General features: G+C 40.2%; 1 protein-coding gene across 2 annotated transcripts in view; it reads right to left on the bottom strand.

The window, feature by feature from the left end:
* The window catches only part of SPAG16 (sperm associated antigen 16), a 711557-nt gene that overhangs the window by 253103 nt on the left and 442642 nt on the right, over window positions 1-15812 (bottom strand). The gene's annotated exons all lie outside the window — the stretch shown is intronic.

The raw sequence follows: 15812 nt of genomic DNA, 5'->3' as shown, positions 1-15812 counted from the left end.
AAGTACTCAAACTCTATAAGAGGGGTGACCCACCATGCCAAGGAGGTTTCTGAGTTCCAAGGCTTCTAAGCTTCAGGGTTTCTAAGCTTCAAGGCTTCTTTGTTTGTTAGTCTATTAGTTCTTAATTGTAAGTTTTAAGTCAGTTAGTTAAGTAAAACTCTACTCTAGCTTGGATAGCTCTTAGCTCTTTAGCTTCTCCTAAGCTCTGCACCTCCCACTCAAGAACTGAGGAACCTGGACCTGAACTCTCTTGGGATGCCAGAGGCAAGGCTGGTCCTTTGTCTCTTACCACCAGGTTATCAAGGAAGGGTGTGAGTATATTAATCAAAAGCTTTATAGTATATAATATCACATGCATCTCTAGAACAATATTATTGCATTTTAACTGATTATTTTTACCATGTGATTACTATTTGAGTACTATCTATTTATCTCAATAAAAGTCTTTAAGGCTATATTTGTCTCCGTGTGAGCATCCTTATCATATCCCTGAGGGTCCTTGCACACTCTGTGTAGCCTGATTCTGGGACAAGAACCTAATTATCTTCTGATCAGATTAATTGGCAAGCCTATAACCCATACTATCCAAATTAATAATATTAACCTCCTAAAATCAGGCAACAGGGCCACATTCTGATACTCTCACTCCCTCCAAGTAGCACCTTACTCTGTGAGTAATCCTACTGAAGCCAGTGGGACCACTCATGGGATAAGGTGCTACTTACCATGAGAAAGGGCATCAGAATTTGACCCTAAATGTTTAGTTCTAATTAGTATGGGCCAGATTGTGAAGCGCTTACTCCTAGCGGTGAGCAGCCACTCAGACTCATGTGACTGCTCATGACTGTGCGTAAGGGATTCACAATCTGGCCCTTTTATGGTCCACTACTTACGCTATAGCTATGGCTGAGAAGGTACTTTTATTATAGGCCTTATTTTCAGGTGCTTAGATCTTTCCAAAGGTGTTACCCTGTGAGTTGAAAATGGAAGGTGGGTTTGGGGTTGACTTGGAATAGATCATTTTAATTCCATTTCACCATTTTCAGTTATCCTGGCATGAAGGGGAGGATGATATACACTGAGCACACTCATCCTGAACTCTGTTGGCAGAATGGCAATTGGGCTTCTTTGATTATATTGAATTACGTTTTCAAAGATGTGTGGTAAAGCTGGGAAGGAAATGGTATTCCTGTCCTGGGAAATTTGTCAAAAGCAACCCTATCCTATAAATAGTTTCAGTTTTGACAAATAGGCATTTTTCAACCCAAAAAAATTAATCAAAAAAGTCTCTATCAGCGGTAATGCATAGGTCCAATGTGTGAATGCAAACACCACGGCTGCTCACAGAACTTTGATAACTTCCATACATAGACATACATGATATTCCAAGTTCGAATTCATCATCATCTCCCTTTTCCAACACCAAGGCTGGGAAGAACTGATATTATGAGCTGATTCCATCCACATCTGTTGTGAGCCACCATTTGAGTGGGTTGCCTGGATATATCATGTATACCATGTTAGACCACTGTCTCCTTGGACATCCATGGCCTCTCTCACCATGTACTCTTCCACAGAAAGCAAATTACGCAGTCAACATAGGGTCATTCTAGCAACATGGCCAAACCACGGTAGTTGGCGCCTTTTGATGATTATAATCACACATTGCCTTTTCAGTCTTCCACAGATGCCATCATTTCTTAGTGTAATCAAGCTTTATCACACCTCATTTCAAATGGTTGCAGCTTTTCCTCCAGAAGCTTTGTCAGTACCCGTGTTTCACAACTGTAAAGTGAACAATGAACGTTGTATATAATCTGGTTTTAGCTGTCATGGACACTGATTTAAGGTTCCAAAACATTTTTATTCAGACACACAAACATTGTGCTGGCAGTAGCCATTCAGTTCTCAATGTCATCTTCAGAGCAGTTGTCATGTGTTGTGATGGAAACTGTAGTAGTAGAAACTGTCTACTTGTTCGATGTCTACACTGCTAATGACTAGTTTAGCCTGTTTCTTGATATTTGATGTTACCATTAATTTGGTCTTTTGTTCACTCGGTTTTAATCCTCATTCTCTGGCTGTTGTGTACAGGTTAATTATGGCTTCTTGGTTGTATTCCTCCATAAGCATTATCATTATGAAATTGTCGGCAAAGTCAAGGCAATTAATAATTTGCCCCAATATCTTGCAGCCTCCATCAATGTTACTAAGGGAATTGGATATGATGCTTTTGAGGAATAGAGCATAAAGTAAGAGTATCCACTGCCGTTAGTCTCAAGTTTTCACTTCAAACCACTTTGTCAGTTCTCCATTGACTCTTACTGCATGCCAAGTTACGATATGCAGACTCTGCAGTATTTGAATCAGCTTGCTACTAAAACTGTACCAATTGAGTATTTTCCACAGAATTATACCAGTAACATATTTGACACACCTCACACTGAAAATGTAACAATGTGTTTCATTGTTAATAAATACAATGTTAAATAAAATGCACAGAGAAGTTGGATAAAGGGGTTTTGTGCCACTTGGAAACAAAGCTCATTCTTCCCTTTCAGATGGTGCAGCTGCAAATCTCTTTCACTCACGCTGGTCCCAATCTGATTTCTTCTGCACAGAGACCTGCTATTCTAGATGACACTTCTGCACTTCATTTTTCAGCACATCCATTTCCAGTCTGTGACACAGATAACTAGACTCTAATAAAACACTCAGCACTAAAGCAAAAATAATAAAGAAGTGCCAAGTGTGTTGCCTTCATTTTTGCATGCCACGGAACATACAGGGTTAGCTTGTTCCTTTAAGCTAAGCCATAAGTAGCAGTGCCCTAGGAGAAGCCCCAGGAGGACTTTTGTGCTTCACAGACACCCCCACTGCATATCAATTCCTTCCCCGCATTAGGCCAGCTACTCTGGCTGCTGTGTAGGGTTCCCCTGTCACTTGTTGACAGTGGGACGTACTGAGCAAGTAGCCTCTGCTCTCCCCACCCTGGCTGGAGTTACTCTCCTCTGCAGCCAAGAAAGGGCCATGACTATTTACCACACATTGAATAGCTGACCGTCAGTGACATTACGCTAGAAGCTAACAGCCAGAATAGAGTCTCTGTCTAGATGGTACAGACATGAATGAAAAAAACATTGAAAGGCAAAGGAAGTACAATGTTTCAGAATTACCTGGACATTCCAACACATATACAATGGTGACACTTAAAGGTTTCTACCAGTCCGAATGCTTTGCTGCTGTGGAGTTTCATAAATGGATGTATCTGAAATGGGTCTCAGATTGGTAAATGCTTTCAAGCAGGTAGAAAAATTTGGTTGCCCTGGGGCTAAATTCTTTTATGACATTGTGCCTAAGTACCCATGACACAACCCGCTCACCACAGGGGGAAGCACAGAGAAGAAGCTGTCTGCCCAATTCTAGCTACCCCCAAAACCTCATGGAGAAAGATGTTCTCGTGACGGGTCTAAGGGTTGGCCCTGGAAGGGGCAATGGGTGCATATACTTCAGCATATACATCCTTTGACCTGACAGTGGTCTCTTCATCCACTCTTCTGTGTGGATCATTCACAGCTCTAGAAGGAAAGATCTGTGAAGAAGGGCTGCTGCCGGTCAGAATGGAATGACACAGAAATAGCAGCCCTTGAGCATACTCATTCGGGGTCATTTAAACTTTGGTACAGAATTCAGCCCAAAGGTATTACAAAACTGTGTTTGAGGAGAGAAAGAGTTGTTGTACTGAGTTATATTTATTCACATTTTAAGACGGTACAAAGACAATTCAGTGTCTGCCAACTTCAATAAAGCACTCTGGAGACTTTTTTATACAGAAGAAGTCATTGTTTAAGGGTTTCTATGTGACTCGTGTTCATATTGCAGTGATGCTAATCAAAGATGAACGTGGGCTGCTTTAATAGGATAGTCATATGGTAAAAGACAAGACTTCTGCCATTCGGGGTGGAAAAATCATTTGACAACACAAGATTTTATGCAAAGCCTACTCTTTCTGAACTCTTAAAAAAAAAAAAAGATACATCGCTGAAGACTGCCTGAAGCCAAAAGAACTACAATCCAAATGAGAGCAATTGATATGTATAAAGGCATTCATTGCAACAATCTTTCCTTTTCCTATCAAATGACCAGCTCATCTAATTTCAAACTCGAATACATTAACAGTTAACAGCAGTTTAGGATTCAGGCAGTTGTGCCTTTCCATGTACTACTGCTTATGAATAATAAGGAACGTGCCAGTTCTTGTCCTCTGACTAGGGTTGTAAGCTATTTGCAATTTTGATCCAACGTATGTGCTTTTGGGTAACACATCTCTTTAAGATGTACCACATATGGTATATATACAATTTGCACTAACTGGAACTGAAAGAATATAGAGCTGATGATTGAAACACTTCATCTTAATGAACCGTTTGTTGTCTTTAGTGATTAGCAGAAAATTATCCGACAGCTCTCACTACTGTGTGAGTCTCCGACAATAAAATTAATTCTTGTTTTGTTTGGGATGCTGTGGGACAACGTTTCCACGAAATGGGGGTGGGGAAAGAAAAGGTTGCAAGTAAGGAGTTGGATATGCAAAGAATGTGATTGGATAAGGAATCCAGTCATTTGGTGAAAGACTGTGCTTTCAGCTAAAATGGACGGCCTGTCCAAAGTGCTGTTTATAGCATTATGCATATTATATATAGGGCTATGGAAGCTTTCTGTGGAACTATTTACAATATTTTGCAAGACCCAGAGTTAAAATTTCTAAACATTGCAAATGAGACAAAATATTCTATTCGCAACAGTGTTGTTTAGATACTAAACACGGATGTTTTAAAACTATTCTAAAAAGTGGGCTCGGTTCTCCAGACCAGACAGAGTGTGTTTGGTACAAGTTGGAAGAGGGGCAGTCAAAAGTGGCTTTAAGTCTGAACATTGCTCTATTTAGTGTTGGCTGCCAGTGATCCAAGGCTGAAATCCTCCTGGCAGCCAGTTAAGCCTAGTTTAGGGTATTTTTGCAGTCACCTTGGGGTTGATGCAGAGCAGCTGGAACATACTGATGAATCAGACTCACTAAATGATTTAACAAAGCCATCTTCAAAGGTATCAGATGTTAATAATAAAAGTTTAAAAGGAAACAAAAGAATGTAAACAAAAAAATATACATACCAGGATAAGTTAAATTACCACTGACAGCTGGTTTCTAATTTTAGTGGAAATCATATGTACCTAGCTGAGTGTACAGTTCAGATAACAGAATAAAAACCAAATTTATAGAGAAGGAAACTAAGGACTTGAGGAAAACTATTCCTATTTAGCAGTATCTTATTTTTAAATTATCTAGTAACTTGATCAAAATCATAATTATTCCTTAATTAATCCAAAAAATAAAATTGCTGTACATTTCAAGCCTATTACCAGAGTCCAACGGGGTGATATACCCTTATTTTTCTAATAGTTTTTAGCAGTTTGAAAAGAACACACCCCAAAAATACCCCTGCAAATGAACAAATCACACCTCTTTCTTCACTAAAAAGCAGTATATGCCACTCTAATACAGGCTACACCCACACAGGTAGCTCCAGTGAGAATACATTCCATAACAGGAGAGAACAATGAACCATCTAGACTTGCCTTTGACAGAGGCCAATATGGATGTTTTAATGGAAGTTGTAAAACTCCCATTATGTGCTTTATAATGTAATACTGTGCCATGGAGGGGCATTTCTTCTTGATCCCAGCTGGTAATTAGTTTATGCCCTGAAGCATAAGGATTGATAGCCCTTGTAATTCTAATTGTAGCTAATATAACTTCTGATGCTTCTTATTCCTATAAGTAACTGCTGTCTGATCATTGCTAGACCAAAGCACAGAAAAGTTTAGCTGAAAACTATTTCTTTACATTGTACTATCTTAATGTCAGTTAGAATAATATCCAGTGTCCAGTGATTTTTTAAAATCACTGTTATTATTGCAGCAGTAATTCTAACCTCATTCCTTCCCAAACAGTTTTCCCTCTTTCTTTCTTTCTTTCTTTCTTTCTTTCTTTCTTTCTTTCTTTCTTTCTTTCTTTCTTTCTTTCAGAAATTTAAAGAGAATCCATTTGGACATTTTTTATGGTATCCAAGGGTGAAAAAATAGTGTTTCTAACCATGGCTTTAACGCTAACTCACTGTGTGACCTTGGGCAAATCACTTAACCTTTCTATGTCCCAGTTTCCCCATAAGTGACTGGAGCTCCTGGATACCACAGTAATAAATAATAAACAGTATCCATCTACCTCACAGAATTCTTGTGAGGATTCATGAAGTGCCGTTTGTATGTTGCTTTGAAAGAGATGTGAAATATTATGCTATTTTTATTTTATTAAGATATTTCTTAGTAACTAAGTTCTGTTTTTAAAAATATTTCGTCCTGCTCCTCCAATTAGATATAAATAAGTATATAAGTTCAGAACACCTAGAGACGGCAGCCACTTTGAAAGTTGGCAATTCTTCACGAGTTTCTCTGAAGGAGAAGATTTTATCCATTAGCCTCTGATGACAGAAAAAATTTCAATTAAGAAAAATAACATTAATCCTAAATATTTCATTCAAAAATTACCCACTGCATCCATTCTATTCACCAAGGAGGGCAAGTGAGTAGAACCAGTGCAATACAGAAGGAAGAGAGTAGAGCAGAACATGAAGGTAAAGGAGGCAGATTGCACACTGGTTGCTTTGTGGTGCTCTGGTGATGCAAAGCGGCTGCAATCCCAGTTTAATTAGCGAATTAGGTAATCAAAACAACCTTAACTCTGTCCCATGGAGACACTATAGAAAAATTATAAAAACAATATACTGTATCTTTTAAAATCACAGTTTACTCTCCCGTGGCTCTGCAAACACTGTTATGATGAGTAAATCATAATTGTACAGCTATCATCCGGTGTCATTACAGGGGCATGTTACAGTGATTAAGGGAGCAGTAACTGTGTAATTCCATACCTTAACATATTTTTATTTCTTTTACATTTATTCTTACATCCGAATCCCCTGAATTCATAACACTTCCTTTGAATAGAATTACAACTGCAGTTCAGCAGTTAGGAAATGCAGACAGTACATAACAGAAGCTAAGGGTATCAGTGAAAAAATCTATTGCCAGTAGAGTTAAGGTCAATAAGAAGGAATTCTGAAAATATATTACTAACAAATAAATTCTTAGCAATGGTATGGATCCGATATTAAATAAGGATGGTAAAATTGCCAGTCATAATGTAGACAAGGCATTCAATAAATATTCTGCTCTGTATTTAGAAAGATGCATTGTATTCCTGTATTACAGTGATAATGAGATACTTTATATTCTATCAGTGACTAGAGAGGACTATTCTTTATCTTCTATCAGTGACTAAACAGCAATTATTAAAGTTAAATGTTTTTAAATTAGCAGGCCTGGAAAACCTGCACCCAAGAGTAATAAAAGAATTGCCAAAGAGCACTTTGAACCAATAATGTTGATTTTTAATAAATCTAATTACACTGGAGAAGGTCCAAAGGATTGGAAAAATAGCTAGTATGTAAAAGCAGGGGGATATTGAATTACAAAATGACAAATAATGGCTGGGGAATAGTCAATAGCAAGTAACTGTGGTCCTGATTCTGATACTTTTATTCCCATGGAAGACTTCAAGGGGGTACTATAGAGCCGTTCTTCTCTGAAGGCTGGTTCCACTATCCTTATGGCACTGGAATAGTGTAAAAGTGCATGAGCAAGAATGGAGAATTGGCTCAGTTAAATTTCAGTGTAAATTAGAGGAGAATTTGGCCCCTTTATTTTAAATGTTCTTAGTCAGCACAAATAATTTCTCAAATTAAAGGTATAACATAGTTTTTCCATTTTATATACTGTATACAGCATTTGCATGCTCCGCGAAATAACTGTCTGTGTTTACAGTAGGTACTTTAAGCTAAACTTGATTTGCATTTCAGAGATAAAGCCCTGAATCTCTGAAGAGATTTATAGTCAGATAACCACAATTAATCTTGCCATAATGACTTTGACAGCCCTGGATTTATGGTCAGGGAAAACAATCCTGAATTGTTTGCTGAGCTATTAACATGGGCAGCTATATATTTTCAATCTTAGTTACACTGGTGAATAATAAGAGGGTTATACAAAATAATGATTAGCATCTCCTCCCTACAAACTACTTTCCATGGTTACTACAGAGAGGGGTATGGCCTGGGAAGGCTGGATATATCTAAATACATCAGTACTTCCATCCGAGCGGGAAGGTTAGGTATCTCTATTTACCTATAGATACTACCGCATTACATAGCTTATGGTCGTTTCCTTCAGCACACAGCTAGACCTCAAAGCTCTTCAAAACCACCACCACTATTTCTGCAGAACAGTTAATACTGGGAGGCAACGGTGGGTACTCTCGATAGCAGTTCTTTTATGGCACTTGCATGTCTCTTGGGGGGGAAAAGATGCTGCATTTTTTACTTAAAACAGATCTTTAAATTAAGGGCAAACAGGCACTCCAAGAGAAGAACATTGTTGACGACAAAACTACCTTGCAGTATCCTGATTGTAGGAATGTCATTTATGGCTTGATATATGGCAGACACTTACAAGCTACAGAAAAGAAAAGTGCTTGTGAATAATTTCCATTTCAAAGACCAGACTTTTCAGAACCAGTTTCCCATCCTAACAGTAATAATAGCAAAACAAGCATGTAGCAGTTTCCCAGCTTTCCTGTCACTGACAATTATTATATCTTCTCTGCTTGCAAAATTCTTTACGTAATACTCTACCTAAGTTGTGTGTGTTTTAATGTCTTATCGTACATGCATTATATTTTTGGAACTGCTTTGTTGCAAATTCTGAGTTAATTCCAACCAGGGATGGAGAGCCCAATACTGATCTCATTTCAAATGCTTACGGAAGTAACGTTTGTGAGTTAACTGACAGAAAAGATGCAAAAAAGACTCGTGATACCAAATTTACAACCCAGGAAAGAAATTGCCTTAGGCATTTGCAGAAATTATATATTTATTGTGAAGGAGTTCCGGGAATTGCTTTATGAAATCTGAGTTTATTTCTAGAGCGGAACAAAGATTATCTTTCATTACTATGAAATGTGGCCTAGTAGATCAAGCACTGGACTGGGACCCAGGAGCTCTGAATTCTCTGCCTGGCTGTGCTACTAGCATGCCAGGTGACCTTGGGCAAGCTATTTCTCCTCACTGTGCCTCAGTTTTCCTATCAGTAAAATGGGGATAATGCTGCTTACATCCTTTGTAAAGCGCTTTGAGATCTACTGATGAAAATGCTATGTAGGTACTAAGCAGAATCATCATCAAGGAGAGATTTTCTGCATGTTGCTTATTTATAATGTATCTTCTTTGGAAAGGTGACAGTTTGCAGCAGAGGTGACACGTACCTGTGGCTGGGGGAGGCACAAATGAAAGGTTCTGAGGGGTCAAGTGCCCCCCCTCCTCAATTTCTCATGGATGCCCAGCAGTGAGGAGGAAGCACCCCCCTGGCAGAGGCACTCTCAGTGTGTCCATGCAGCGCGGGGAGGGAGGAAGCAACAGGGCGGATGGCTGCTGGCTGAGCTCCTCCCCCATCACATGGAGCTGCTTCTCCTTCCCTGCTGCTGGTGTCCTACAAGTTGCCTCTGCCTTCATTCCCTAACTCACCTTGGTGGATGGACTCCAGCAACCAGGAAGGCGAAGCGGCCCCATGTAGCGGGGAGAGGAGCTAAGCTGACAGCCAGCCACCCTTCTGCTTCCTCCCTCCCCACGCTGCAGGGATATGGAGAATGCTGCTGCCAGGAGGAGCGCAGCCTCCTTGCTACTGGACCTCACCACAAGAGGCACCCCAAGAAATGGTGGGGGAGAGAATGTGACCCTGCATACTCCCTCCCCACCCCTCCCCGCGTCGCCTCTGGTTAACAGCCTTGATTTCTGTCTTATGCCTGTAGTATTTTTCAATGTGATGTTTTCCCAGAGTGTTATAATTTATCTAGGACACCCATCTCAGTATGTTAGCAGTGAAAAAACCTCATTGACAAAAATATGAGTTTATTAATACTAGCAATAACTTACCAGTGGATTAAATTGAATGATTTACCATTGATTACTACAGTAATCATAATAATCTCTCCCCCATCTGATCTTTCTGTTGCATACACTGTTTTCTCATCATACTCCTAGACTGTAAATTCTTTTGGATTTTCATTCCATTCGTAATGGGCTCCTGACCCCTGATTGGTGCCTTTAGGCATAACCACAATACTAATCCTATAGGCAGAGCTCTTTACAACATCTGTAGTTAGGGTTGCCTAACTGTCCATTATGGATTATCCATTTTTAAAAAAATAATTTTGCGAAACTTTAACAATTCAGGCTGAAATTTCCCATGCTGAGCGTTAGCATCAGGTTGAATTTTTCTGGCATGTTTCAGTAAAAATAATTCAGCTGATTCTGAGAATAAGGCTGGGGGAAAATGCATTGTTTTGCAAATGCTTAAAACCGGTCCCCCTTTAAATTGAGAAGTAGAGCTGGGAGAGTAGCGTTTGCCTAAATTAAAAAAATAAACAGGAAATTATGTTTTAAAAGCCTAAGTCAAAATAATGCCAAGGTTGTAAAGTCAAGCACTCCAAAACAAACAAACAAAAAAAACCCCATCCTTGTCCTTTGAATTATAGTTTTAAATATATGCTCATATTTTCCCACATAAGTCCCCTACCTCATTCAGTGCACAGAGTAGACAGTGCCTTGAGAATAAATCGGGGTTGTGCAGTGAATGAGGCTTTTATCTGAAGGACTTCTGACTTGTTTATTGCAGAAGTTGAAAGGTGTTGAATGAAGCAAGGGACTGCAGGTAGAGAAAGGATGGCCTTGTGGCTAAGACAGCTGAATTCCCTCTGAGAGAATAGACTGACTATTACATATACATGCAGTACAGTATAGCTGTTATATTTCTACAAAAAAGGCACTGTACTATATTTCTCTTTTTAGACATAATGTTTGCTATGGAAAATGGTTCATAATGAAGAAAAGAGGAAAATACATATCAATTTAGCAACAGGAGATGCTTTTAATTACAGTGACCACTGTACTTTTAAAAAAGTGAATATGGTTTAATATCTAACTTTTTTTTCCCCCTTCCTTTAGGCCCCTAGCTTACAACACCATCTGTAAGAACATAAAAATGGCTATACTAGGTCAGACCAATGGTCCATCTACCCTAGTACCCTGTCTTCCGACAGTAGCCAGTGCCAGATGCTTTGGAGGCAATGAACACAAGGCAATTATCGAATGATCCATCCCGTTATCCCGTCCCAGGTTTTGACAGACAGAGCCTTAGGGGGCTGCATCCCTGACCACCTTGGCTAATAGCCCTTGATGGACCTATCCTCCATGAATGTATCTAATTATTTTTGAACCCAGTTATGCTTTTGGCCTTCATAACATCCCCTAGCAATGAGTTCCAGAGGTTGACTGTGTGTTTTGTAAAGAAGTACTTCCTTTGTTTTAAACCTGCTGCCTATTCATTTCATTGGGTGACTTCTGATTCTTATGTTATGTGAAGGGGTAAAAATAACACTTCCTTATTTCCCTTTCTTCACAGCATTCATGATTTTATAGAAGTTTATCATAGACCCCCCTCAGTTGCATCTCCTCCAAGTTGAACAGTGCTGTCTTTTTAATCTCTCTTCATATAGAAGCTGTTCCGTACCCCTAATAATTTTTGTTGCCTTTCTCTATACTCTTTCAAATTCTAATATGTCTGTTTTGAAATGGGATGACCAGAACTGCGTACAGTATTCAGGGAATGGGAGTATCACGGATTTATATAGTACCATTATGTAGAGAATGACCCTTCGCCTGTGAGCAGTCAGTGTGGAATTAGGGTCAACTCCATCTGATTGTTTTACAGGATTGGAGCCGTAGGTTGGATCTCCTGTATTAGATCTCATAATGGCTTGCTGTCATCAGATCCCCTTTTCCTCAGGGGGGACTGGCCTACTTTTCACATTCTGTAAAAGGGTACATGTGGAGCGTACTGTGCTCTGGATTCCACCTGTCCAATAGTAAAACAAAATCTTTACATCAATCTGCTGACGAGGAGCAGCGGAAGAAGCAGCAGCTCAGTTGTGGGGAAGTGAAAGTGGCTGGCTGATGGGAGTAACATGAGCTGTACTTTCTTTTAGGAAGGTTGAATTGGGAGCTGTAAACAGCATGCAATATAGATTTTTTTTAAAATAAAGGGAAAATGGAAAGTGGCCACACTGTCAGATTAGTGAGTGGGAGGCTCTGGTGATGGGAAGCAGCACTCAGGAACAGAGAGCAGACTTCTCTTTGATGTTTACTGAACTCAGCATCACCTGGCTCAGTGCTTGGGCAATTTTCACTAGGGAGTGCACATCAGAAAAGGTTTTATTTTGAGCCATTTGATGGCACACAACTGAAATTTGTCTAATACAGCCAAACCCACTGACAGAGTAAAATCTGAAAGGTGTCAAAGGGTCCACACTAAGCTATCAGCACCATGGGACTCCTTCCATTTGTTGGGTTCAGCTCTGACTATACCAGCATAGAGTGGAGCCAGGAAAGGGGCTACTGGATCCGTGTTTACTCTACGGCAGTACTCATTTGGAACCTGTGTTCAGATAAATAGGTTCTATTTCAAACACGAAGCATTGAAATGTAAAAGAACCCAAGAAAGAACCCAAGCAGCCAAACAGCTGTGTCTCTGTTGCTATAGGCAGGGCTGGTATCTTTATGCGGTTGGGATGAAATTTTTCATGGCAGGTGTCTGCCTCAGGCTCTATTTTGGGAGGGAAATCTCAACCAGAACTGTTCAGTGGGATTATCCTGTGGTGATGGCACTAGGTCAGTAGCTTGATGGCTTCCTGGCAGAGGGATGCTTGTTTATGTAATGCATTGCAGATGCATTGTCTGTCAAGATCCACACTGTGGAGTTCCATAGAACAGATAGGAATGCCATGCAAGCCAGTGTTATGGGCTCCCTATGCTGTTCCTGATGGTATGTGATGAGTGTCACTGTCAGAGAGGGGGCAGAGAATGCACTCCTCCCATTCATACCATCTGGAGTCTCTCCCCTAGCTCATCTCCCTCAGCACTTGAAATAGGACTGTGACCCTCTTTTTCATGTGGTACTTGAATAGGGAGTACACTGACCTCAGCCAGAGTTGTAGGGGCAATAGGTGAAGCTTGGCACCTTTACCGTCCCCTGACTGTAGCTAGGCGTTTGGCTGATCCCCAACAGCAGCCTCTATACAAGGTGAATCTCCAGCTGCCAGTAAGACAGTTTTCTCCCTATGGTACAAAGGGCCCATTAAGTTTACACAGGGAGTAGCTTGTTTGCACCTACAGCCACAGCTGAAGCAATGCACGTTTTAAACGCACTTCATGTGATCTAGTTGTGTAACATATAATCAGAGAATATCAGGGTTGGAAGGGACCTCAGGAGGCCGTCTAGTCCAACCCTCTGCTCAAAGCAGGACCAATCCCCAACTAAATCATACCAGCCAAGGCTTTGTCAAGCCTGACCTTAAAAACCTCTAAGGAAGGAGATTCCACCACCTCCCTAGGTAACCCATTCCACTGCTTCACCACTCTCCTAGTGAAAACGTTTTTCCGAATATCCAACCTAAACCTCCCCCACTGCAATTTGAGACCATTACTCCTTGTTCTGTCATCTGTAAGTTCTTTTCGGAAGGGAGGGTGTTTTCATTAGGTCTGTGTGCTCTGCCCAGCATAGTAGGGGTCCAAGTGCTGACTGGGGCCTATAAGTGCTTCTGCAATACAAATACTTTCATAATAACGTTATTATTAATATGATACAATGTACACTGAATTCAAGTCCTGTTGTCTTTTGTGACAGAACAGATAAATTATGCACAGAGAATCCTGACTCATGTGGCATGGACCAGTGTGCAAAATTTTAAGGTCAACGTTTTCAAACACAATCTAATTTTCAGTGCCTTCCAGGTTTTTTATACCCAGCTTGAGGCATTTTATGAGACAAGCAAAATATCCTCTTTTTATGTCTTCGGTAGGGAATCGTAAATACTTGTCTATTTGTGGGGAGCAGTGTTTCCAAATGTCTTCTATACCCAGTTTGTACATACTGTATATACTCAAAATCTTTTCCACAGGACATCATGCAAAGAGATCTAACTTCAGTAGAGTAGCTGGGCAGATTCTATTAGTGCCTTTTGGACTCGATATGATCAAATTAAAATAAATAAGCGAGAACGCCGGCTACTGTTATAACACAGAAAAATCAACCAGTGACGTTTCCACGTAAGCTTCCTAATTTAATAACCATTGAGTCTCCTAAGTCTGACCGGGTATATTGTGCCACATTCTCGTACCACCTCCTATTCTAGCTAAGCATTTACACTTTCTCATTACTTAAGATTTTAACCATTATGTCATGATAGTCTTTCACGTTGTCACTGTGCTGCTTACTTGTGGTTGTATGACTAGCTGAGCCTCACTCATTGCCAGATGCCAAATGTACACCAGACTGTACAGAGGAGGTAGAAAGGCTAGCTGCAAATTAGTGTGAGTGGGAGGCTAGGGTTGGTGGTGAAGCTTTGTGTTAATTTCTGTGACAACAAAAGCTTCCTTGGTGGAGATATTTTAAGATGTCTAAAGCATAACCACACCTAAGCAAATTTAAAACCATTCAGACATCCAATTAAAGCTATTCTTAGCACTATTCATTAGAGGTCACAAACATGTTTTACATTATGCTGAAAGATAATCAAGTTACAAGAAGTTAGGAAGAGCGGCAACTACACAAGCGATCGATACATGAAGACATGAGAAGTTTCAACCTAATGTCAACCATTCATTCTTGTCAGAAAGACTGCTGCTATAGTTAAGCTGGTAGAACTGCCTCTTATTAAGGTTGCCCAACACTTCCCATTGTAAAACACCCGTTTTCGGTTGCCTATAACTTTGCTAAACTTTAATTGTTTGGGCTTAAATTTCACAAGCTGGGTGTGTGCTGCAAAATTTATTTATTTATTTCAGTCATAATAGCCAAGCCAAGGACAAGGCTAGTGAAAAATACAGTGTTTTGTTCATGATAAATTCTGGCAAACTTTCTTTGAAGTGATCTAGTGCCCCTATGCTTTGGCGCAGAGACTTGAATTTTGCAGGAGAGGTGCCGTTGTGCCAGGGATGTGCTCTTTGCTGTCCTGTGAAAATCTGCCCCAATTTGGACAAAAGTTAAGGCTTTGAAAAACTGCAGTTCAGAGATGCTCTGTAGAGACTTGATAGACCTGTTGCAGGTAAGGTACAAAACTCTGAAGACTTCATCAGCACGGAGCATGCTCCAGCCCAAGACTAAGTAGGACTTTTCCTGCAGTTGCAGCTCTGGACTGCAGCAGGCCAGGCCTAGTTTAGGAACTGAAAATGAAAGCAGAAGACTGTCTCTCCTGTGCTCTCAATGACCCCCGGCTGGGGCCAGGAAGCATGGAAGAGAAAACGGCCTGGTTCAAATGCGGAAGGGACAGAAGCCGGATCTGGGGGGTGAGGGAGATTAGATTGGGACAAGGAGTCATACATGCAAATTAAGAAATATATAATGCCACCTCATTAAAGTGGAAGAATTATTAGCTGAGCTCTAGGCAGAAACGCACAAGTATTTCTAGAAGTGACTCCTATAAAGTAGGCTCTAATTTGACCAAAGAAGGAATTTAAGGATATAGGCACAGTTGCCAACTTTCACACAGTAAATAAGCACCCCAAGTTTCACAATAAGCCAAAAATCAA

Source organism: Natator depressus, chromosome 11 (genome assembly GCF_965152275.1).
Source record: "Natator depressus isolate rNatDep1 chromosome 11, rNatDep2.hap1, whole genome shotgun sequence".
Taxonomy (NCBI): domain Eukaryota; kingdom Metazoa; phylum Chordata; order Testudines; family Cheloniidae; genus Natator; species Natator depressus.
This window is presented reverse-complemented; position numbering and strand designations above follow the sequence as displayed.